Raw genomic sequence first — 25,802 nt, forward strand, 5'->3', positions numbered from 1 at the left:
TCAGCGATAAACTTCTGTAACTGGTGCTCATACACCAGAGAAGTGATTTAGGTTATACACTTACCTATCCCCTCCCAATCATGTCACTGTGAGCATACCTCCCAACATGACCCTCTCCAGGAGGGACAATATGCTCTTCTCCTGGACTTTTCTCTTAATGTATGATTGCCGACACCTGTTTTGAACAGGTTAATGGATAAGAAAGATGTTTCAGCACAGGTAATGGCAATCATACATTAAGAGGGAAGTCCAGGAGCAGAGCATTCTGTCCCTCCTGGAGAGCGTCATGTTGGGAGGTATGCTGTAAGGGGCAGAGGTGACTGCCAGTGGAATTTGGTGATAGTGTAAGGATTCCATTGTCAGACTCCACCTCAGGACCTGAGGCTCAGGTGAGCTACAGTACTGATAATTGTCAGTCCGAGAATAAGGAGAGAGTTGAGGTTTCTGCATTTTACAAGGATAGGTGACGGGCAGGGGCAGGAGGAACAAACAACCTCATGTAGAACATGGTCCAGGACCAGTTCTCAGTACGCTTTTCTGTACACAAAATGGCTGACATCAAACATTCGAGAGTACAGCATATGTGATGGCTAATATCAAGTCCTGTCAAGGGTAGGAACTTTATTATTATTATTATTATTATTATTATTTATTACCAACTTTTTATAAAGCACACACATATTCTGCAGCGCTTTAAAGAGATTATATCAGTCCCTGCCCCAGTGGAGCCTACAGTCTATATTCTCTACCACATGTACACGTGCACACACAAGTGTTAATTTTTTTTGTGTTGGGAGCCAATTAACCTACCAGTATATGTTTAGATTGTGGGAGGAAGCTGGATTACCCGGAGGAATCCCACACAAGTATGGGAAGAATATACAAACTCCACACAGGGCCATGGTGGGAATCAAACCCATGACCTCAGTGCTGTGAGGCAGTAATGCTAACCATTACACCATCCGTACTGTATATTTTCAAATGATGTTAGTATCTTTCTTTTATATAACGTATCATGAATTTTAGATTTAACGGCCCTTGATGTACATTTTCAATATAATAAATACAGTAAGTGACTGGAGTTATTTGGTTTTAACCACATAAAAATACTAAACCCTCAGCATGTTACTGTTACTGTAGCACAGGCTTTTACATACATAATTAAATGCCTAGGCTAATTTCCACCTTTATAGTGCAAATACTGGAAAAGTTACAACTTTCCTTCCGTGCTCCCCATTTCCTGAACTATGGAGGTTCTACTCCTAGCACTCCCTCCTCTTCACTGTTGGGGTGCATGGTTCTTTTCAGTGCCAATACATTTATCTATGCAAGATACAGTTGATAGTTGAACCCTGCATCACCTCTGCCTGTTGCTAGGTCATATCAAACAAACTTCTGTTGGCATACAATAACTCCTAGGGGGTAATTCAGACCTGATCGTAGCAGCAAATTTGTTAGCAGTTGGGCAAAACCATGTGCACTGCAGGGGGGGCAGATATAATATGTGCAGAGAGTTAGATTTGGTGTGGTGTGTTCAAACTGAAATCTAAATTGTAGTGTAAAAATAAAGCAGGCAGTATTTACTCTGCACAGAAACAAAATAACCCACCCAAATCTAACTCTCTCTGCACATGTTATATCTGCCCCCCCCCCTGCAGTGCACATGGTTTTGCCCAACAGCTAACCAATTTGCGCTACGATCAGGTCTGAATTACCCCCACAGTCATCTGCACATGTCAAAACCTACTCGATAGCATTCAGAACATTTATTATAACTGACCTTCTATGCTGGGGGTGCTATTGGTGAAGTTAGTGTGAGTTCCATATTTCTAATGCTTGGCATCTCTTTAGGGTGCTATTAAATTCCATATTGTTCAACAATCTCAGTGTGAGTTATTCCCTCTGAACCATATTTGCCTACCTGACCCTCTTCTTGGGGGAGAAAATGCTCTGTTCCTGGACTTTCCTGGTAATGTATGATTGCCATCACCTGTGGTGAAACACCTTTCTTATCCATTAACTAGCTCACCACAGGTGATGGCAATCATACATTACCAGGAAAGTCCAGGAACAGAGCATTGGGGGTCATTCCGAGTTGTTCGCTCGTTGCCGATTTTCGCTATATTGCGATTAGTCGCTTACTGCGCATGCGCAAGGTTCGCAGAGCGCATGCGCTTAGTTATTTTACACAAAAGTTAGGTATTTTACTCACGGCATAACGAGGATTTTTCATCGTTCTGGTGATCGTAATGTGATTGACAGGAAGTGGGTGTTTCTGGGCGGAAACTGGCCGGTTTCTGGGAGTGTGCGAAAAAACGCCGGCGTTTCTGGGTAAAACGCGGGAGTGTCTGAAGAAATGGGGGAGTGTCTGGGCGAACGCTGAGTGTGTTTGTGACGTCAAACCAGGAACGAAACTGACTAAACTGATCGCAATGGCTGAGTAAGTCTCGAGCTACTCAGAACATGCTAAGAAATTTCTATTCGCAATTCTGCTAAGCTAAGATACACTCCCAGAGGGCGGCGGCTTAGCCTGTGCAATGCTGCTAAAAGCAGCTAGCGAGCGAACAACTCGGAATGAGGGCCATTGTCTCCCTCATGGAGAGGGTCAGGTAGGCAAGTATGCTCTGAACTGTGATGATACTCACCTCTTATTCTTGTCATAAGGGTCCATCTCAGGAAGGGCACAGATATTGGCCATCACTATATCCGGACCTCCAGACAGCCCACTGCCCTCATTATCATGACTCATGGACCACTCTATTAAACTATGGAACTATGGCCCTCATTCCGAGTTGTTCGCTCGCTAGCTGCTTTTAGCAGCCGTGCAAACGCTAAGTTGCCGCCCTCTGGGAGTGTATCTTAGCTTAGCAGAAGTGCGAACGAAAAGGATTGCAGCGCGGCACCAAAATATTTTCAAGCAGTTTCTGAGTAGCTCCAGACCTACTCCTAGCTTGCGATCACTTCAGACTACTTAGTTCCTGTTTTGACATCACATACACACCCTGCATTCGGCCAGCCAAGCCCACGTTTCCCCAGGCACGCCTGCGTTTGTATCTGTCATGCTTGCATTTTTACACACACTCCCCGAAAACGGTCAGTTACCTCCCAGAAACACCCACTTCCTGTCAATCACACTGCGGCCAGCAGTGCGATTGAAAAGCGTCTCTAAACCTTGTGTGAAACTGCATCGTTTGTTGTGAAAGTACATCGCGCGTGGCGTGGCCTGGCTTTCAGAGTGAGAGGAAGCAACTCTGTGCTGCTCCAGAGGGCACTTTATAATATAAATCCCTACGGATTCCTATCCCCTTCCTGAGAGCCCAGGAGAGCCTCTGACACCCTCTTACACCCTATTGCAGCCACTGAGGGGGACCTGCGGAATCGGGGAGCGCTTTTTAGCCCTCCTGCGGGTTGCGGCCTTCCCCTCGGTGTGGAGCCGGGACCTGGATTTTGAGCTGTGGCCGGATGGGACATCCAGAACCATACATCCGACTCCGCGAGGCCCCCTTGGACCCCTGAAAGGCACCGGACGACTAACCTGACTGCTCCCATAGCCTTCCACCTGCCTTACCGAGTCCCTGAGCCACGGGATACGGGGCGGGTGACGCGACCTGCCGAGACGGGGATGGGGCGGCGGCCATCTTGCCTCCGGCCGCGGAGCTCGGGAAGAGACGGGACTCCGGCCGGGTAAGCTGCTTCCCCCCTCCCCTCGTCCGCTACTCCTCCTACCGCTGTGAGGACCGGGTCCCGCCGCTGCTGGGCGCACCATCGCCGCTGATCTTCGATCACGGCGCCGGCCGCCAACTACCTCCCGCCTCCAGCCTTGTGATAACGGAGGAGGCCCCTTGAACAAGGACCCCACTGCGGCCCTCACTGCCCACTGCTAGGCAACACAGGTGGCCACAACTATCTGAGCTACGGAGCTCACCTTAGCCACACAGAGCAGCGACTCAGCGCCCCATCCCCCCCCCCTCCCCCCCAAGGCCCAGACGACTGGAACAGAGCTTTATTACACTATATAAATAAACCGTTAAACCGCACAGCTTTGTATCCAGCCCTACTACACTGCGGCCGATCACTGGCTGGTCCGTGGCTGCGCTAACGTGTTACCCCCCCTTCCCCATTGCCTAGCTGCCGTGATAGACACAAGTGGGGGCTACCTACCAACCTACCTATCTTACTATATAACGCAGGTTTTGTCTCACACCTCATTGCTACTTATCCTGCCAACTACGTTGTGAGGATCATGTGATACCTGTCTTATGCTAATTCATTCTGCGACCAGATTACGATAAGGGGCCCACTATCAATAATACTTATAAAGCCGCTGGGAATCGACATCAATCCATCTCGCAACTGTGACATCAGCTTTGCTGAACCGATAATATCAATAGATACCCGTTTACTTTCTCACTCCACTATGTCACAGAGAAACCGTAAAACCCCTGCTCAAGCTAAACCTAGTATTCTCCGGGCATGGGAAAAAGCAGGCGCTATACCGCGCGGCTCCCCCACCGTAGATCCTATGTCGGATGTCGACGATGCTCCTTCTCCGACGACAGGTCTCACGACTCAAGACGTGGTTGCAATCGTCACTAAGACCATTCAAACGGAAATGAGTCTTAGCTGAATTCAGAACTGAACTCGCTGACCTTGGCACCCGCACAGATTCCCTGGAACGAAAAGTAGACGAGGTCTGTCAATACCAGGTAGTGGTCAAACAGGAATTATCGGAGATTCGCGCGGATATGGCCCAACAGGAGGATCACTTGGAGGATATGGACAACCGGAATCGACGGAATAATGTCCGGATTCGCAATATCCCGGAGGGCGTTTCTATGGAGGGCCTCCCAGCCTTCCTGGAGGGCCTACTACAGTCCATGATTCCTGAGGTCTCTAAAGATTTCCTCCTTCTCGACAGAGCACATAGAGCACTGCGCCCACGTCCACCACCCACTCAACCCCCGAGAGATGTCATCCTACGGTTCCACTATTATAAAACAAAAGAGAAATTCATGATGGCGGCCAGAGAACATCACGGTCCTCTACTCCGGGACCCAGCTACAGATTTTCCAGGATCTGGCCCCGTCCACACTCCGAAAACGCAAAGACCTTACCGTTATCACCAAAGTCCTTCATGATAACTCTATCAAGTATAAGTGGGGCTTCCCGTTCCAATTACATGTCACAAAGGATGGCTCTCATCATTCGATAAAAACGCCCACCCAGGGCTACGACCTCCTCAGGTCCCTGGGTATATCAGAGTCTCTTCCGGATGAAATTCGGAATCAACCTCTTATCACCTCCCCTAAAAGGCCAGGGGCTCCTACCCCCGAATGGTCTACTAAATGAGCGAATGGAACTACCCCTTCGGATCAGTAGATATAATGGACATTGCATATTGGTCCCTCCTCATTTTACCAGCATAGCGGCTTAGTGATATATTGTTTTGCATGTTTTATTTTTCAGGTTTTGCGAATTTAGCAAATTAGGATATTTTAGCCTGATTCCTACATGTCGTTACATGAAGACCCCATCTTAATGATAGCTGCCTGTGTTGGGATGGAACGGCTGTTTTGCCGCCCCACGTTGGAGAGCGATACAGCCTTCTACAACCAGCTTAACCACTCCAGATTCTAGATTCTTAACATATTGCCACTGGTTTCTTTAGATTTCAATGTATATCCACCCACCTTGACCCTCACTATAGAAGAGATGACCATTGCATATCTAAATGTTCTCTTAATACTTACACTATGTTATGCTAGATTCTCTTTTCCTCATTAATATTGTTTACCACATAGAGGTACGGTGGCTAGATGGATTGTACGCGACCGTCGCTCCCGGCGTGTCGGTTCTGGGTGGTCCCTCTTTCCTGAGTTGATCTTATGCCTTGAATTGGTAAGGCTAAACTATCCCTTGATCATGAGGGGGCCGCTCGGGTGCCGGCTCTGGGTGTGACGATTGTGACTATTTTTGCTGATGTCTACCACCATTGATTCATCAGAGCAATGTTGCAAGTTATATTTATGTTATATTTAAGATGTCTTGTTTTGAACTACATATAAAGCTACTGCTACTGTTACCATAACTACTGATAGCAATGTCTTCCCCTTTCTTCTTACTACTTCTTACTCCCTTATCTGATTTTCCCACTCCCCTTAACCTGGCTCGCAGAATGTACCTCTCTTTTTTTCCTTTTACTCTCCTGTATGCTCCTTACTCTCATTGTGATGTGCCACTATTGGCGCAACCCCACACCCCGAAGAGGCGACCCGCTTGGTGTCCGCCCCTTCATTTCTAGACCCAACCCGTCTTTAGGAAAGGGTCTATCCCTTAAGTTCGTATTCACGATCTTCCCTACCTGTTTCTATTATTTCTTCTGTCCCTTCTCAATGCCCCATGGTCGGTCAAGTCTGAGGCCACTTTCCCTATTGAGCCGTGCTATCTTTCAACCCCCATGACTTTAAAAGTCTTATCCATTAATGTCAATGGCCTTAATTCCCCGACCAAGCGCTCCATGGCATTTCAGTTTTTTGCCAGACAAAAAGCGGATATCATATTTTTACAGGAGACCCACTTTAGGGCCCCTCACCCTTCGTTAAGCTCCAAACGCTACCCTCATGCCTTTTATTCCACAATGTCAGCCAAACGCAGAGGCACAGCCATCCTAATCCATCGTGACCTACCCCTGGCTGTCCAGGACACAGTTCTCGATGACCATGGCAGATTTGTAATCCTCTCCGGCTCCATTAATCAAACCCCCATTACTCTAGAGTCGGTTTACGCTCCAAACATGCAGCAGGGTTCCTTTTTTAAAACATTCTCCGACCACCTTTCTAAATTTTCAAATTCCTGGGTTATTGTGGCCGCTGATTGTAATGCTACAATGGATCCCCATGTTGACAGATCCCGCCCAGGCGGAGGACCCTCTCCCCACGTGAAACTGTCTAGACTCCTCCAGTCCTGCGTCACCGCACACAATTTATATGATGCGTGGAAAACGCTTTACCCGTCCGCTAAGGGCTATACGCACTATTCCCCACAACACGACGGGACTCCACCCAAATCCTTCTGGGCGCCCAGGTGGTTCCAATCACCTGGTCTGACCACTATGCGATATCACTTGATTTTACTTGCTCTCATAAACCTTCGACTCCCCGCAAATGGCGCCTTAATGAGTCCCTACTCCTTAAAACTGCTAATGTGTCCCAAGTAGAAGCTGCAATTCACCACTTCTTAGCCGACAACGTCTCCCCCGACATATCGTCAGCAATACTATGGGAGGCACTTAAGGTTACACTGCGAGGTCTCCTCATAAGCCTCTCGTCTACCCAGAGGAAAATTGAGTCTAAACGGATCGCAGACTTAGAGACTGAATTAGCCTCTTTGACTCTTCGCCATCAGCGGTTCCCCAAACGCAAACTATATCTTAAGATACTTGCCCTGAAAGGGCAAATGTCCCAAATTCTCACAAAGAAAACAATCCAGTCACTCTTGTGGATCCGTCAAAAGTTCTACGAAAAATCGAATAAGGCAGATACTTTATTAGCCCGTCGACTGCGCGAGAAACGCACATTCAATCGAATACTGGCTCTGAGATGCCCTGACGGATCCACAACATGCGACCCTAAGGTGATGGCTTCTCTCTTCCAGGATTATTACGCTTCCCTCTATAACCTTCCCACCGAGGCCACTGCTGACCCACACCACATATCAACTATTCAACAATATCTCTCCTCTTGTCATTTACCAAAATTATCCACAGCGGACCTGAAGACCCTTAACGATCCCATTACTCACGAGGAAATTCTTATCACAATTGGCCAGCTTCGCCGTTCTTCCGCACCAGGTCCGGATGGATATACTGCCATATATTACAAAATTTTTTCCCATGCCCTTCTTCCTATGCTACATTCATTATTCAATTCACTGATGGAAGGGAGTTCTCTAGATGCAGCTACCACCAGAGCTAATATTATAGTTATTGCCAAGCCTGATCGGGATCCCCTGGAAATGAAAAATTATAGGCCCATCTCATTATTAAACACAGATCTAAAACTATTCGCTAAAATCCTGGCAAATCGACTCGCCCCTTACCTCCCCATATTAATCCACCCAGACCAAGTGGGCTTTATTCCCAATCGGCAAGCTGCCGATAATACTCGGCGCATTATAGATCTTATTCACCTCTCCCATCGGGACTCCACCCCAACTCTGGTGGTGGCTCTAGATGCGGAGAAGGCTTTTGATAGGGTAGCCTGGCCTTTCATGCAGCAAGCACTACAGGCTGTGGGAATTCAAGGCCCATTTTATAATGCCATCACCTCGCTTTACTCTAACCCAACAGCGTCTATCCTAGTTAATGGTCTCTCCTCCCCGCCACTATCTATTAGAAATGGCACCCGTCAGGGATGTCCACTCTCCCCCCTACTTTTTGCCCTAGTAATGGAACCGCTGGCGGCGAAAATCCGGCTGAACCCCAATATCTCAGGTATTTCAGTGGACAACCATGAATACAAAATTGCATTATATGCAGACGATGTCATCCTGACCCTGACCGACCCATACACTTCCCTACAACACCTTTTTGAGGAGATCCACACCTACAGCTCCATCTCAAACTATAAACTAAATTCTGACAAAACAGAGGTTTTAGATCTACATATCACTCCACGGGAGCTTAGTCTTTTACGCACCTTCTATCCTTTCAAATGGCAAAATTCTAAACTCAAATATTTAGGCATTTATCTGACCAAATCCTATTCATCGTTATATGCTGCTAACTTCCCACGGTTAATATCCTCACTCAAAGCCGATCTCACTGCCTGGAACAAATTATTTATCTCCTGGTTTGGCCGCATCGCGGCAGTCAAAATGAACCTACTACCACGAATATTGTACCTATGGCAAACCCTACCTATTCACATCCCAGTTAAAATATTGAAGAATCTCCAACGAGATATATCTAGCTTCATCTGGGCCGGGAAAAAACCCAGAGTTAAGATTCGACTGCTCCAACAACACCGCTCGGAGGGCGGTCTTGGAGTACCAGATCTCATCCGATACTACCGAGCCACACATCTGGCCTCTTGTGTTCTCTGGCACTCACCTCCAGCGCAGAGAACGTGGACCTCACTCGAGGCGCATTCTCTCCATATGTTCTCACCCTCAACTCTCCTATGGAGCCCACCCCGCTCCCGCCCCACCTCTGATCTCTTCCTACCGACAATACGCTTTTCCTTGTCAATATGGGATTTTTGTACTCTCTTCTATCAACTCCGTTCCCACCGCCCCTACCTAACTCCCCTATGGAATAATACGCAATTCCCGCCAGGCAATAACCACCTTGCATTTTACCATTGGACCGCGCATAACATTCTTTTTCTACAGGACGTTGCTCCTCTTTCCTCATTCCCATCTTTTGCAAATTTACAATCCCGCTTCTCGTTCCCCCACTCGGTATTCTATCAGTTTCTACAAATCAGACACTTCTACGGAACAATCCCTAAACCCATCCATCCTATCATAGCCACCCCTTTGGAAATATGCTGTCGCGGCTCACACCCAACGAAAGGACTCCTTTCGCGCATTTATCAAGTGTTACTGACACACAATGTCCCACCCAAGGAGAGTCACGAACTGGCCTGGGAAAGAGAGTTGGGAGAGACCTTAACCGTGGAGGAATGGGAGGAGATTAGACAGGAAATCACCAAAAGCTCCATCTCAGTCCGTATAGCTGAAAACTCATATAAATTATATTACCACTGGTATCTGGTCCCTACTAGACTACATTCTATTTATCCCACGTGCTCGGATGAGTGCTGGAGATTATGTGGATGCCGGGGGACCCTGCTGCATGTTTGGTGGTCTTGTCCGTTGATCCGCCAATATTGGAGACAAGTTCACAGATTGATTCTGGAGGTTACGCACTTAACCGTCCCTGACTCGCCCCTTTACTCACTGCTCTCCCGCCCCATTCCTAACGCTGCCAACGAGCCCTAACTAAACATATACTGAACACGGCTAAGTGCCAAATAGCCTCTAATTGGAAATCCGCGACCCCTCCTACTCTGACCGCTACTATTAACGCAATTTGGTACACGTATAAGCTAGAGCGAATTACTGCTTTCCTCCGAGACTCCTCAGTATCCTTTACAGAGACATGGACACCTTGGACTTTACACTTTAATGCTGAACCGCCATTGACAACCATTTAATATTTATTGTTTAATGTCTAGTATTTAACGTTTGATCCTAAATATCTATCATTCAATCTAGATTTTACTTACACCACAAATTTACTTTATATATGGCTCAGACTGGCCGACCTCCCCCTCTTTCTCCCCCTTCTCCCCGTAACCTACAACCCCCTCCTCCCGCTGTTTTCTCTTCTCTACGTTGTAATCTTTTCTACACGCACCCTGCTTCTCTTTCTCCCCCCTTTCTTTTATTCTCTTACTCTAATGGATAGTTGTAACAATTTAGGTAACTTGTCTATACGGAGGCATATGTGATAACTACTGACTGAAATGTCTTTTGATCGCCTCCCTTATCTGATTATAAGGCCCTATTGTTATCTGACATACCTTCTATTTGTTACAACGATGTACTTGTCTATATTTATGCTTACAAAATCAATAAAACGTTATTTCAAAAAAAAAAAGAAAGTACATCGCGCGTGCGCATTGCGTCCCATACGCATGCGCAGAAATGCCGATTTTTAGCCTGATCGCTGCGCTGCGAACAACGGCAGCTAGCGATCAACTCGGAATGACCACCTATATGTAACTAATACTGAACAGACAGCTTTGGACAACAGATGCCACAGGTGCGCTTAACAGGCAGTTGGAACCAGATTGTCATGACCTGCATGTCATTTCACTGATCACAATTCTTATCAGCCATTAAACAGGTGCTTTTCTTAGAAAAAATATAAAATAGCAACAAACTGAAGTGATGACTGACATGAAGCAAAACAACAGTTTCCCTCTCCCCAGCAGTGCCCAATACTGTAGCTACAAGTGTAGAGAGAGCTGTGTCATCACTATAGAAACCACATTATAGAGAAAGCTTATCAATACTCAAGACTGATTTCACAAGTCTCATTAGGTGGCACACATCAGGTAAATAAATCTATTAATGAATCGTAAATATAAGCTTGTAATTAGATGATTGCTAAGTTATAATAAATGGCTATTTCTGACTTGTTTTATATTTAATGTTGAACATTAAGTTATATTATTGACCTCAATTATGAAAAAAACAGCGATAGTGCAGTCTAGGATTGACTCTGACATATTCTGTGGCGGCTCAGCAGAAAACTGCAGGGCTACTTACAGAGGAACTGGGAAACTGTGTCCTTTGCTGATTACAGTATGGGCATTTTCCATAAACCTCTATATCCATTTACTCCTTTTCTTCAATGGCATGCTCGACTCCTACTAGTGTGTGTGTGTGTGTGTGTGTGTGTGTGTGTATATGTGTATATATATATACTAGTGATGAGCGGGTTCGGTTTCTCGGAATCCGAACCCCCCCCCCCCCCGCGAACTTCACCCATTTTACACGGTTCCGAGGCAGATTCGAATCTTCCCGCCTTGCTCGGTTAAACCGAGCGCGCCCGAACGTCATCATCCCGCTGTCGGATTCTCGCGAGATTCGGATTCTATATAAGGAGCCGTGCGTAGCCACCATTTTTCACTCGTGCATTGGATATGATAGTGAGAGGACGTGGCTGGCGTCCTCTCAGTTTTATTCAGGTGGCTGCAAATATCTGTGCTCACTGCTTTATTGTGGGGACTGGGGACCAGCAGTATTATATAGGAGGAGTACAGTGCAGAGTTTTGCTGACCAGTGACCACCAGTATTATACGTTCTCTGCCTGAAAAACACTCCATATCTGTGCTCAGTGTGCTGCATATATCTGTGCTCACACTGCTTTATTGTGGGGACTGGGGACCACCAGTATTATATAGGAGGAGTACAGTGCAGAGTTTTGCTGACCAGTGACCACCAGTATTATACGTTCTCTGCCTGAAAAACGCTCCATATCTGTGCTGCATTGTAGTATATAGTAGGAGTACAGTGCTGACCACCAGTATATAATAGATAGCAGTACGGTACAGAAGGCCACTGCTCTACCTACCTCTGTGTCGTCCGTTATACTATCCATCCATACCTGTGGTGCATTTCAGTTTTGCACAGTTTGCTGACCACCAGTATATAATATATAGCAGTACGGTACAGAAGGCCACTGCTCTACCTACCTCTGTTTTGTCAAGTATACTATCCATCCATACCTGTGGTGCATTTCAGTTGTGCGCAGTATATATAGTAGTAGGCCATTGCTATTGATACTGGCATATAATTCCACACATTAAAAAATGGAGAACAAAAATGTGGAGGGTAAAATAGGGAAAGATCAAGATCCACTTCCACCTCGTGCTGAAGCTGCTGCCACTAGTCATCGCCGAGACGATGAAATGCCATCAATGTCGTCTGCCAAGGCCGATGCACAATGTCATAGTAGAGAGCATGTAAAATCCAAAAAAATAAAGCTCTGTAAAATGACCCAAAAATCTAAATCAAAATCGTCTGATTAGAAGCGTAAACTTGCCAATGTGCCATTTACGACACGGAGTGGCAAGGAACGGCTGAGGCCCTGGCCTATGTTCAAGGCTAGTGGTGAAGCTTCACCTAAGGATGGAAGCACTCATCCTCCTGCTAGAAAACTTAAAAGAGTTAAGATGGCAAAAGCACAGCAAAGAACTGTGCGTTCTTCTAAATCACAAATCCCCAAGGAGAGTCCAATTGTGTCGGTTGCGATGCCTGACCTTCCCAACACTGGACGGGAAGAGGTTGCGCCTTCCACCATTTGCACGCCCCCTGCAATTGCTGGAAGGAGCACCCGTAGTCCAGTTCCTGATAGTCAAATTAAAGATGTCACTGTTGAAGTACACCAGGATGAGGATATGGGTGTTGCTGGCGCTGGGAAGGAAATTGACAAGGAAGATTCTGATGGTGAGGTGGCTTGTTTAAGTCAGGCACCCGGGGAGACACCTGTTGTCCGTGGGACGAATATGGCCATTGACATGCCTGGTCAAAATACAAAAAAAATCACCTCTTCGGTGTGGAATTATTTCAACAGAAATGCGGACAACTGGTGTCAAGCCGTGTGTTGCCTTTGTCAAGCTGTAATAAGTAGGGGTAAGGACGTTAACCACCTAGGAACATCCTCCGTTATACGTCACCTGGACCGCATTCATCAGAAGTCAGTGACAAGTTCAAAAACTTTGGATGACAGCGGAAGCAGTCCACTGACCACTAAATCCCTTCCTCTTATAACCAAGCTCCTGCAAACCACACCACCAACTCCCTCCGTGTCAAATTCCTCCTTAGACAGGAAAGCCAATAGTCCTGCAGGCCATGTCACTGTCAAGTCTGACGAGTCCTCTCCTGCCTGGGATTCCTCCGATGCATCCTTGAGTGTAACACCTACTACTGCTGGCGCTGCTGTTGTTGCTGCTGGGAGTCGATGGTCATCCCAGAGGGGAAGTCGGAAGACCACTTGTACTACTTCCAGTAAGCAATTGACTGTCCAACAGTCCTTTGCGAGGAAGATGAAATATCACAGCAGTCATCCTGCTGCAAAGCGGATAACTCAGGCCTTGGCAGCCTGGGCGGTGAGAAACGTGTGTCCGGTATCCACCGTTATTTCACAGGCAACTAGAGACTTGATTGAGGTACTGTGTCCCCGGTACCAAATACCATCTAGGTTCCATTTCTCTAGGCAGGCGATACCGAACATGTACACAGACGTCAGAAAAAGAGTCCCCAGTGTCCTAAAAAATGCAGTTGTACCCAATGTCCACTTAACCACGGACATGTGGACAAGTGGAGCAGGGCAGACTCAGGACTATATGACTGTGACAGCCCACTGGGTAGACGTATTGCCTCCTGCAGCAAGAACAGCAGCGGCAGCACCAGTAGCAGCATCTCGCAAACGCCAACTCGTTCCTAGGCAGGCTACGCTTTGTATCACCGCTTTCCATAAGAGGCACACAGCTGACAACCTCTTACGGAAACTGAGGAGCATCATCGCAGAATGGCTTACCCCAATTGGACTCTCCTGGGGATTTGTGACATCGGACAACGCCACCAATATTGTGCGTGCATTACATCTGGGCAAATTCCAGCATGTCCCATGTTTTGCACATACATTGAATTTGGTGGTGCAGAATTATTTAAAAAACGATAGGGGCATGCAAGAGATGCTGTCGGTGGCCCGAAGAATTGCGGGCCACTTTCGGCATTCAGTCACCGCGTGCCGAAGACTGGAGCACCAGCAAACACTTCTGAACCTGCCCTGCCATCATCTGAAGCAAGAGGTGGTAACAAGGTGGAATTCAACACTCTATATGCTTCAGAGGATGGAGGGGCAGCAAAAGGCCATTCAAGCCTATTCATCTGCCTACAATATAGGCAAAGGAGGGGGAATGCACCTGACTCAAGCGCAGTGGAGAATAATTTCAACGTTGTGCAAGGTTCTGCAACCCTTTGAACTTGCCACACGTGAAGTCAGTTCAGACACTGCCAGCCTGAGTCAGGTCATTCCCCTCATCAGGCTTTTGCAGAAGAAGCTGTAGACATTGAAGGAGGAGCTAAAACAGAGCGATTCCGCTAGGCATATGGGACTTGTGGATGGAGCCCTTCATTCACTTAACCAGGATTCACGGGTGGTCAATGTGTTGAAATCAGAGCACTACATTTTGGCCACCGTGCTCGATCCTAGATTTAAAACCTACGTTGTATCTCTCTTTCCGGCAGACACAAGTCTGCAGAGGTTCAAAGACCTGCTGGTGAGAGAATTGTCAAGTCAAGCGGAACGTGACCCGTCAGCAGCTCCTCCTTCACATTCTCCCGCAACTGGGGGTGCGAGGAAAAGGCTAAGAATTCCGAGCCCACCCGCTGGCGGTGATGCAGGGCAGTCTGGAGCAAGTGCTGACATCTGATCCGGACTGAAGGACCTGCCAACGATTACTGACATGTCATCTACTGTCACTGCATATGATTCTGTCACCATTGAAAGAATGGTGGAGGATTATATGAGTGACAGCATCCAAGTAGGCACGTCAGACAGTCCGTACGTATACTGGCAGGAAAAAGAGGCAATTTGGAGGCCCCTGCACAAACTGGCTTTATTTTACCTAAGTTGCCCCCCCCCCTCCCCTCCAGTGTGTACTCCGAAAGAGTGTTTAGTGCAGCTGCTCACCTTGTCAGCAATCGGCGTGCGAGGTTACTTCCAGAAAATGTGGAGAAGATGATGTTCATCAAAATGAATTATAATCAATTCCTCCGTGGAGACATTCACCAGCAATTGCCTCCAGAAAGTACACAGGGACCTGAGATGGTGGATTCCAGTGGGGACGAATAAATAATCTGTGAGGAGGGGGATGTGCACAGTGAAAGGGGTGAGGAATCGGACGATGAGGAGGAGGTGGACATCTTCCTCTGTAGAGCCAGTTTGTGCAAGGAGAGATTGATTGCTTCTTTTTTGGTGGGGGCCCAAACCAACCAGTCATTTCAGTCACAGTCGTGTGGCAGACCCTGTGGCTGAAATGATGGGTTTGTTAAAGTGTGCATGTTCTGTTTATACAACATAAGGGTGGGTGGGAGGGCCCAAGGACAATTCCATCTTGCACCTCTTTTTTCTTTCATTTTTCTTTGCATCATGTGCTGTTTGGGGACTATTTTTTGAAGTGCTATCCTGTCTGACACTGCAGTGCCACTCCTAGATGGTCCAGGTGTTTGTGTCGGCCACTTGGGTCGCTTAGCTTAGTCATCCAGCGACCTCGGTGCAAATTTTAGGACTAAAAATAATATTGTGAGGTATTCAGAATGGACTGGAAATGAGTGGAAATTATGGTTATTGAGGTTAATAATACTATGGGATCAAAATTACCCCAAAATTCTATGATTTAAGCTGTTTTTGAGGGGTTTTTGTAAAAAAACACCCGAATCCAAAACACACCCGAATCCGACAAAAAATTTTCAGGGAGGTTTTGCCAAAACGCGTCCGAATCCAAAACGCGGCCACGGAACCAAAACCAAAACACAAAACCCGAAAAATGTCCGGTGCACATCACTAATATATACCCGCTCATGCATGGTGCCTAAAGTCTTATTGCATCTTTTCTTGGGATTACTGACCTGCTTTGATGCAATCCACCTACAGATGAGCTCCTGTTTGATTCATTGCCATCTCATGTACCTGTAGAAGGCCCCTGGGTGGTGGTGACGGTGATGATGGTTGGTGTACTGCCATATTTGTTCCCATATTGGCTGTGTAACTGAGCAGCAATTTAGGGACTGGCCACCAGCCAGCATTGCTGTCTTGTTGAACACCTTGTTGGGCAGCTATTGCCTTAGTTGTACACCCAGTGGGTTTTGTGATGCTGCAGCAAGATACGTGTGGATTCCTGAGAAACAGCAGGTGTCTCTGTAAGCGCTTATCATGCTATAGCTGGTGTTTGGTGATGGAAATGGAAGCTGTCTGCTGGGTGCCCAAACAAGCCATAATGATCCCCTCCTGCAGCTACAGCTCCATTTGCAAACGTGTCTCTGGAATAAAAAGCCCCATTGGCTGTTGAATGCTGTGCCAAGGGTGCATGTGGAACAAGGGATGAAGCAGATGAAAGTAGAACTCTGACCTAGGGGTGATAAGTCATGGGGACTGCTGCTTCCTGCTCCTTCAGCCGACGCGGCTGTAACCCCACTGTTGCGACTGCTACCTTCTTCAAAGCCACCTCCAGGATTAATGTTAAATGCGCCCATGTACTCCTGCTCTGCAAAGCAGTTTTGTGCCTGAACTAATCTCTTTTTTTCTATCTCCACAGCTGCTGGGAGATATGAGGGTGGCTGGGTGGGGTGGAGACGTGTCTGCTGGCCTGGGCACCCCATTGTAGCAATTGCATCCTAGGTAATTTCTTATATGGCCTATGCTCAGGCTTAGCTCTGCATAGGGATGAACATAGAACACAGTAAACAATGTACAGACGACAAAAAACATATACTTACACATTACAGAATTTTACAGTGACCAAACAACAAAATATAGAATTGCAGATCCAGACATGCCCATCTCATTTACATGCATTCAGGTGATTCTACATATTTCATAGCATTATATCACTAGGAACACATTGCACTGCTATCGATATTCTCATTCGTTACTCAGTTGTATTTGCATTGGTTGAAATAATTTTCTGATGCAGGCAAATACAATTACTGGAGGATATAAGTGGAAAACATATGTTGATGAAATAGATCATAGCAAAATGTATATTATGGGAACTTTCATACATGTGATGTCAAAAATTGCATTAATCAGGCAGTTGCAGAGATGAAAACCATGGCTACACTTCCCCGGTCTGTAATATCTTGTTGTTAATAATAATAATAATAATAATAATACATGAATTTACCATCTATGCACTATAACATCGGTTCTCAAACTGTGTGCCTTGGTACCCTGAGGTGCCTCGGGACACTTGCAGGGGTGCTTTGGATTTGTGGGCCAGGACTGATTAAAATTATTTATGGTCAACGTAGTAGGCAAAATGAATGTTGGTGGCTGCTCATCATAAATAAGTGGACAAACAGAAGCAAATTTTGTCCCTCACTACACAACTGACCATAAGGATGATATATAAAAACCTATGTACTTTAATATAATATTTCTTTTGAAATAGTCTCAATAAGACTGTTTTTTGGCCTAGGGGTGCCGTGAAAAAATTCTGATACTCTAGGGCAGTGATTTTCAACCTTTTTTTTACTCGCGGCACACTGAACAATATTTTAAAATTGCCAAGGCACACCATCAGTTCCCAACAGCAAAAAACACACATTGGCCCTCATAGTAAAAAAAATTCCACACATACATTGGCCTACACAGAAAAAACAATCACATTGCTCCCCACATAAATCATATTGCTCCCTACAGAAATCCTATTGCTCCCCACATGAATTATTCACATTGTTCCCCCCATAAATCCAGAAATCCTTATTCTCCCCACATAAATCCTATTGTTCCCCACAAGAGAAAAAAAAATAACAAATATTAGCCCCTACCAGTCAGCTGTCCTCCCTGTCCCTTAGTGGCGGGGACTGTTCATAGTGGAGTGCTGCGAATACTGAGCAGCGGGCGGTCGGGCAGGTGTGGATGTGGGTGGGCAAGGAAAGCTGTGTATGCAAGCAGGAACTGGAAGATGTCTATGCAGGCGGGTGGGCTGGCTGGGTGGTGAGACGCGGTGGCCGTGACCTATTATATCACACCGCCGCGTCTTCAAGGCATACATCACGGCCAGAGCACGACTGATCCTCTAAGAAGAGCCCGGGCCAACAGTTCACTCTGAAGGTGCAGGAAGCTGCTCTGGCTCCACGGCACACCTTGCAACTGGTGGCACACTGGTTGAAAAAGCCTGCTCTAGGGTATTATCGGTGGTGCCAACTGATGTTGAGGGCACAGGCAGGGATAATCTACAGTCTTTAAAAATATAGCCTCATTTAGTTCCAGAATTTGGAGGGGATTTATTTTGTGTACCTAGAATATCACTATCCTTCTCAGTAAGAGTAATCTATTCCCGTCATAGATGGTGTATTGTATTTTCAACCATGATTACTGACAACATTAGGAATACTATGGACCTCTTCCTGGCCTGCTTAAAATGCTCGTTTCATATTCCATAAAATGCGTCTTGGAATTTCTTTATCACCATCCTGCATACAAAAGGTCACTAGAGCACATTAGTAGGCAGAGGAATTGCATTTTTTATCCAGTATTTTATTTAGGACTACAATGATAAACTATTATTTATTTATTACCAGTTATTTATATAGTGAACATATATTCCGCAGCCCTTTTCAGAGAATATTTGGCCATTCACATCAGTCCTTGCCCCAGTGGAGCTTACAATCTATATTCCCTACCACATGTCCACACACACACACACACACACACACACACACACACACACACACACACACACACACACACACACTAGGGTTCACACTGGGGTTCATTTTTGCTGGGAGCCAAATATCCTACCTGTATATTTCTGAATTGTGAGAGGAAACCGGAGAACCCGGAGGAAACCCACACAAACACAGGGAGAATTATAGGGCGGGATGTAATGAATTCCGAGTTCGGCCAATCTCCAATGTTTTTTAAAGAGGTGATCATTTACAAAGCTAAGCAATGCCTTTTAAATGATTTCCCCTTTATAAAAACATCTAACTTTATTATACCCCGGCCACAGTGTTTTTAAGATTACTTATGTCTTATATTTTATGGCTTTAACTATACAGAACCTTATCGTCTTGTATCTGTCATATGCAGTGAGTTGAAATTCTTTTTTCAGTTTAGGTCAGCAACTTTTAACAGCAAGTTACGCTTTATACTCATTGTAGCCAGACGTGTGTGTGTGTGTGTGTGTGTGTGTGTGTGTGTGTGTGTGTATACATTGCTCAAAAAAATAAAGGGAACACTTAAACCACACAATGTAACTCCAAGTTAATCACACTTCTGTGAAATAAAACTGTCCACTTAGGAAGCAACACTGATTGACAATCAATTTCACATGCTGTTGTGCAAATGGAATAGACAACAGGTGGAAATTATAGGCAATTAGCAAGACACCCCCAATAAAGGAGTTGTTCTGCAGGTGGTGACCACAGACCACTTCTCAGCTCCTATGCTTTCTGGCTGATGTTTTGGTCACTTTTGAAAGCTGGTGGTGCTTTCACTCTAGTGGTAGCATGAGACGGAGTCTACAACCCACACAAGTGGCTCAGGTAGTTCAGCTCATCCAGGATGGCACATCAATGCCAGCTGTGGCAAGAAGGTTTGCTGTGTCTGTCAGCGTAGGGTCCAGAGCATGGAGGCGCTACCAGGAGACAGGCCAGTACATCAGGAGATGTGGAGGAGGCTGTAGGAGGGCAACAACCCAGCAGCAGGACCGCTACCTCCACCTTTATGCAAGGAGGAACAGGAGGAGCACTGCCAGAGCCCTGCAAAATGACCTCCAGCAAGCCACAAATGTGCATGTGTCTACTGAAATGATCAGAAACAGACTCCATGAGGGTGGTATGAGGGCCCGACGTCCACAGGTGGAGGTTGTGCTTACAGCCCAACACCGTGCAGGATGATTGGCATTTGCCAGAGAACACCAAGATTGGCAAATTCGCCACTGGCGCCCTGTGCTCTTCACAGATGAAAGCAGGTTCTCACTGAGCACGTGACAGAGTCTGGAGATGCCAAGGAGAATGTTCTGCTGCCTGCAACATCCTCCAGCATGACCGGTTTGGCAGTGGGTCAGTAATGGTGTGGGGTGGCATTTCTATGGGGGGCCGCACAGCCTTCCATGTGCTCGCCAGAGGTAGCCTGACTGCCATTAGGTACCGAGATGAGATCCTCAGACCCCTTGTGAGACCATATGCTGGTGCGGCTGGCCCTGGGTTCCTCCTAATGCAAGACAATGCTAGACCTCATGTGGCTGGAGTGTGTCAGCAGTTCCTGCAAGACGAAGGCATTGATGCTGTGGACTGGCCCGCCCGTTCCCCAGACCTGAATCCAATTGAGCACATCTGGGACATCATGTCTTGCTCCATCCACCAATGCCACGCTGCACCACAGACTGTCCAGGAGTTGGCGGATGCTTTAGTCCAGGTCTGGGAGGAGATCCCTCAGGAGACCATCCGCCACCTCATCAGGAGCATGCCCAAGCATTGTACGGAGGTCATACAGGCACGTGGAGGCTACACACACTACTGAGCCTCATTTTGACTTGTTTTAAAGACATTACGTCAAAGTTGGATCAGCCTGTAGTGTGTTTTTCCACTTTAAGTTTGAGTGTGACTCCAAATCCAGACCTCCATGGATTAATAAATTGATTTCCATTGATAATTTTTGTGTGATTTTGTTGTCAGCACATTCAACTATGTAAAGAACAAAGTATTTAATAAGAATATTTCATTCATTCAGATCTAGGATGTGTTGTTTAAGTGTTCTCTTTATTTTTTTGAGCAGTGTATATAGCTCTGTGCTGTTGTAGGATCCACATATCACTCTGTGAAATATCTGAATTCAGTAACAAAAAAACCCAGAAAAGAAAGCTGTGACCTCATCTTTACTATCAAATAATAGTCCATTTATTTCATGCATTGGTGTCTCTATAATGGGTGCAGGCCCCTAGGTCCGGGGGGCCCACACTGCACCCATAGAGTATACTTGCCCCCCCCTTCCCGCAACATAGGCTGCACGCAGGTCCCTCCTCTCTTAAAATGCCCCTGATTCCATGTATTTTGTACCCTCTCCCCTGTCTTGTTGCCCCTGGAGAGAGTGTGTGGCTCCTGTTGAGAAGGGAGTGTTGCTATAGAATGCAAAGGGGGCAGCTTCAAAAATCTCGCCTTCAGGTTTCTAGCAGTAAATTTACTAAAGCTTCTAAAACAGAGAATTGGGATGTTGCCCATAGCAAACAATCAGATACTATCATTTTATAAAAAGTAATCGAAAATGATAGACAGCATCTGATTATTTGCTATGGGCAACTTCACCAATTCTCCGTATTAGAAGCTTTAGTAAATTTGTCCCTAGTATAAACTTACGACCCTGTGTAGATGCAACTAGCTGCAGACTTTACAGAGTTTTCATAGGCTGAGATCCGTACAGTAAAGTCTTTAGATCTTGAGGTTAGTATTGTCAATAAGTTAACCATTTTAGAGTAAATATATTAGGCAAGGACATTAACTACTTTAAAAAGAATCAGATAACATGAAGCTGGAACCCAGGTGGATACAGACCATCCACCATGACCCCGCTCGTCCAGTCCAAAATGATCTGCGCCTAATCTTCCCACTTAATTTTCTATTGCAGTTAGCTGTGCTGGAGTCTTACATTAAAATCAGAGAATTAAATCAACCAAGAGAACAATATAGCACATTAGATGTGAGGCTCATGAGAAGAGCATTTGAACAGGTTGGAAGGGGTCACATTGGAGGGTCTTCTGAATGCATTCAGACAAATACTGTATTGCTCAGTGAAATATGCCTTAATCATGAATAGTGTCAGATTTCTGCTTCCCGGCTCTGTATGATCCTCCAGCAGCTTAATGTACTGAGCGTGAAAACAATAATTAATACCTGTAAGCTAGGACTTGCTCTGCATCACTGCTATTTCATTGCTAACACTGCCACCTTCTGTCCTATAAAGATAATGCAAGAGAGTGTGAAAGATCTGGGAGACTGATAAGGCCTGCATCATGCACCAGTAAATCTCAGTAAGATTGCATTAGCCTTTCTATTCTGAATGAAGCCACAATGAGGGTTATTTATAACCACTGCCCAGAAGGTGATACACAATGTCAGCAAAAGTGGCTGCTATGGATTTGCATAAGATTGTGTTTTTGAACAAATTTTGCAAATAATCTCTAATAGCATTTTTTATTGATGCAACCACTGCTACATCTTTGAGAGATAGGCATGGCTTCATGGAGAAGGGGCGTGGTCAGTAATGCCACCTGTAGCTGTGCCCACACAGTAGTACTGCCCCCAGTACTGTGCCCCCTGTAGAGTTGTGACCCCTAGTTGCGCCGTTTACAAAACATTAAAAAAATACTTACAATCTCCGCTCCTGCTTCCCGACCGCTGCTGCCCTTCGCCTATGGCCGCCGGAGCCGCTCAACGGATCTATGGGAGAGACATCTTGAGTTATAATGTAACATAAGTAAAGTTTAAAATTTACACATGTGCCTTCAGAGCCACATTTGCCTCTTTCTATGTCATCAGACTCCTTCTCTGCAGGACCCAGCATTTGTCACACATGTCCCCATGCTCATCAGCTACTGACAGTAGTGCCCCTTATTCACATTATGCCATAAAGTATGAGTCAAAATGCATATTATGTCACATAGTATGAGCTGAAATGTACATTATGCCACACAGTATGAGCCGAATCTCACATTATGCCACACAGTATGCCCCCAACAGTGCCAGATACACATAATGCACCCAGTCAGGAGTGTTTAATACTCAATTATTAGAACTGCATTAGGCCTAGTAAAGGTAAAATACATGACACTGTAAAAAAAAAAAAAAGTCAAATTATAATTTAACTAAGCTTTTACCATTGAGATGACTTCATTGTAGGTTAGTGAATGAATGTAGAGATACAGCACCATTCCAATCACTGACGGGAATGGTGTTCATTATGTTAAAGCCCACAGCCAACAAGAGGATAAGACAGGGTTGTTTTGTGACTAACCATTTTATTGGCAGGAGGGCGAATCTTGGTGTAGTTTCTATAGATATGAACCAAGTACCCATGTTCATCCATGGTCAGACATCATCACGACATCATGGACAGACACATTTTATACACCGTGCTGAATGCATTCATTCCTAGAATTGTTAGCATTGAAGTAGGATCACGGTGCATTCACCGATGAACTTATAAAGGGACAGACTAGTTTGTAGCATATGTAACACCACTACATGCATGCACCTACAAGAAAAGCACATTTATTGAGCCATCCATATATGTAAGCTGCATGAAAAATGTGCAAGAATTTAAGAATGCAACACCCATCATCGAGCACAGCCACAACAACGCTATGTAAATTGTGGTGGCCACCATTGCTCAGAGCACTTTAAATTTACATGTACAATAAGCGCTGCAATGGTTGCGGCAAGTTACGCCCCCTTCAAGGCTGTCACAATCCTGACTGTAGGTTTCATATTTGGTGACTTACCCCTGCCATCTGTCCCGGATCCTGTGTCTTTTTACTCACTGAGTTAAACAGCTTGTCAGCACTGAGTTTTCCTGAGTTCTCTGCCTGAAAGGTAATAGTTAATTAGCTCCACCTGTGGTGAGCTCCTGTGTGAGGCTGAATTCAGTAATCTGTAGTTTAGGCCTAAAAGCCAGCATCTTATGTTTTGCAGAAGTTCAGGCTTCAGTGTTCTCTCGGCCTGCTAGGCCTCATTCTACATCACAGCCTAGTCTAGAGTAGTCACATGACAGTGACTGTTCACCTGAGCCAGAGTTGTCCAATCCTCTGCCAGCCTGAGACTCTCTGCATCACCTAATCCTGCTCACCAATCACCAAGGACCAGGAAGTATAAGTCAGGAGGCTGAGTTGGAAACTGGGCCAGTTCCTCGTGTCACACACGGCTCTGTGTGAGTCTTAAAGCTGAGCTCACTAAAGGTAACCTTTGTACCTAAGTTTCTGTGGAAACTGTTCCCTTGTTACCCTGTTTGGTTTACTTTTTGTGTTGCCACTGATTTCACTGTTTCCATGAGTCTCAATGTAAAGGCACAGCTGTAGTGGTTTATCTTAAAGGCACAGTACTGTATTCCATAGTCTCCATTGAAAACCACAGCTGCCGTGTTTCAGTTTTACTGCTGTTGTAGTTGTGATCTCCAGAGCTCCCGTATCCCTGTGGCTTCCATGCCTCCAAGAACCTCCGTGCCTCCAAGAACCTCCGTGCCTCAGCACCTCCGTGCCTCCAAGCACCTCAGTGCCTCCAAGCACCTCCAAGCACCTCAGTGCCTCCAAGCACCTCTGCGCCTCAGTGCCTCCAAGCACCTCTGCGCCTCAGTGCCTCCAAGCACCTCTGCGCCTCAGTGCCTCCAAGCACCTCTGCACCTCAGTGCCTCCAAGCACCTATGCACCTCCGTGCCTCCAAGCACCTCCGTGCCTCCAGGCACTTCTGCACCTCAGTGCCTCTAAGCACCTCAGTGCCTCCGAGCACCTCTGCACCTCAGTGCCTCCAAGCACCTCTGCACCTCAGTGCCTCCAATCACCTCAGTGCCTCCATGCACTTCTGCACCTCAGTGCCTCCTAGCACCTCAGTGCCTCCAAAAACCCAGTGCTCACAAGCGTAGTTGGTGTCTCCAGCATCCGGTACTCCTTAATTCTTTCCTCAGCACCTTTTTCAAGTTCTGTCTTTCAGGAGACCTCCAGCATCCATACCTGCTTCCTGTCTGCCGACCAAATCCTGCATGAGGAAAACCTAGATTCAGTCATCTCTGCTGCGGTCCCTCTTCCTGGTCACCGGAAGAAACCCCGAGCCCACAACACCTCCAAACCAGGTCAGTGAAAGTATTCACATAGTCCTCCAGTCGCCCGAACAGACTTCACTAACACCGGGTTCACAAAACCTCAGTCATGACAGTAGGAACTGGCCACATGGACCTGGCCGAAAGTGTTTGTCTGACGCAGGACCTCCTAAGCAATATTGCAGGACGCTTGGAAGGTCTGGAGTCGACTCCGCATCAATTAGCACAGTGTCTGCAGCGGAATTCTTTCTCCAGAGATTCTCTGACCTTCTGCACTAAGACTCCTGACCAACTGCAGTTTTTCTACCAGATGTTATTACAGTTACAAGAACTTTTGTCTAGTATTCTTTCTGTGATGCCTGATCTCTTCAGGAATACTACCAACGTTGTTGATCCTGTTTTGTCCCATCCAGTTAATAGAGTCTCTTCCTCTGTGCAAGGAAAAGTTGTTCATCAGAGCTATCCACAGCCCAAACTCTCTGAAGCTGAACGTCAGCGGCGTAGGGAGCTACACCTCTGTCTTTACTGTGGAAATTCCAGTCACTTTGTTAAAGACTGCATTCTTCGTAAGCCAGGGAATGGTGACAAATCTCAGTATCACAGTGCTCATGTCTACAAGTCATCCACAGTAGCCGATCCTGCTACTGCTGATGGGGGTATCAAGATGGCTACTCTGAAAGAGACTCAAATT

At 46.2% G+C, this 25,802-nt stretch overlaps 1 long non-coding RNA gene across 1 annotated transcript in view; it reads left to right on the top strand.

Moving 5' to 3' along the window:
- The first annotated feature begins 253 nt into the window (after positions 1 to 253).
- LOC135058030 (uncharacterized) overlaps positions 254 to 25,802 on the top strand; it is a 95,093-nt gene continuing 69,544 nt past the window's right edge. Inside the window, exon 1 of the long non-coding RNA XR_010244545.1 lies at positions 254 to 389. This is a non-coding gene — a long non-coding RNA (uncharacterized LOC135058030). The remainder of the gene's footprint in view (positions 390 to 25,802) is intronic.

Source organism: Pseudophryne corroboree, chromosome 3 (assembly GCF_028390025.1).
Source record: "Pseudophryne corroboree isolate aPseCor3 chromosome 3, aPseCor3.hap2, whole genome shotgun sequence".
Lineage (NCBI taxonomy): Eukaryota > Metazoa > Chordata > Amphibia > Anura > Myobatrachidae > Pseudophryne > Pseudophryne corroboree.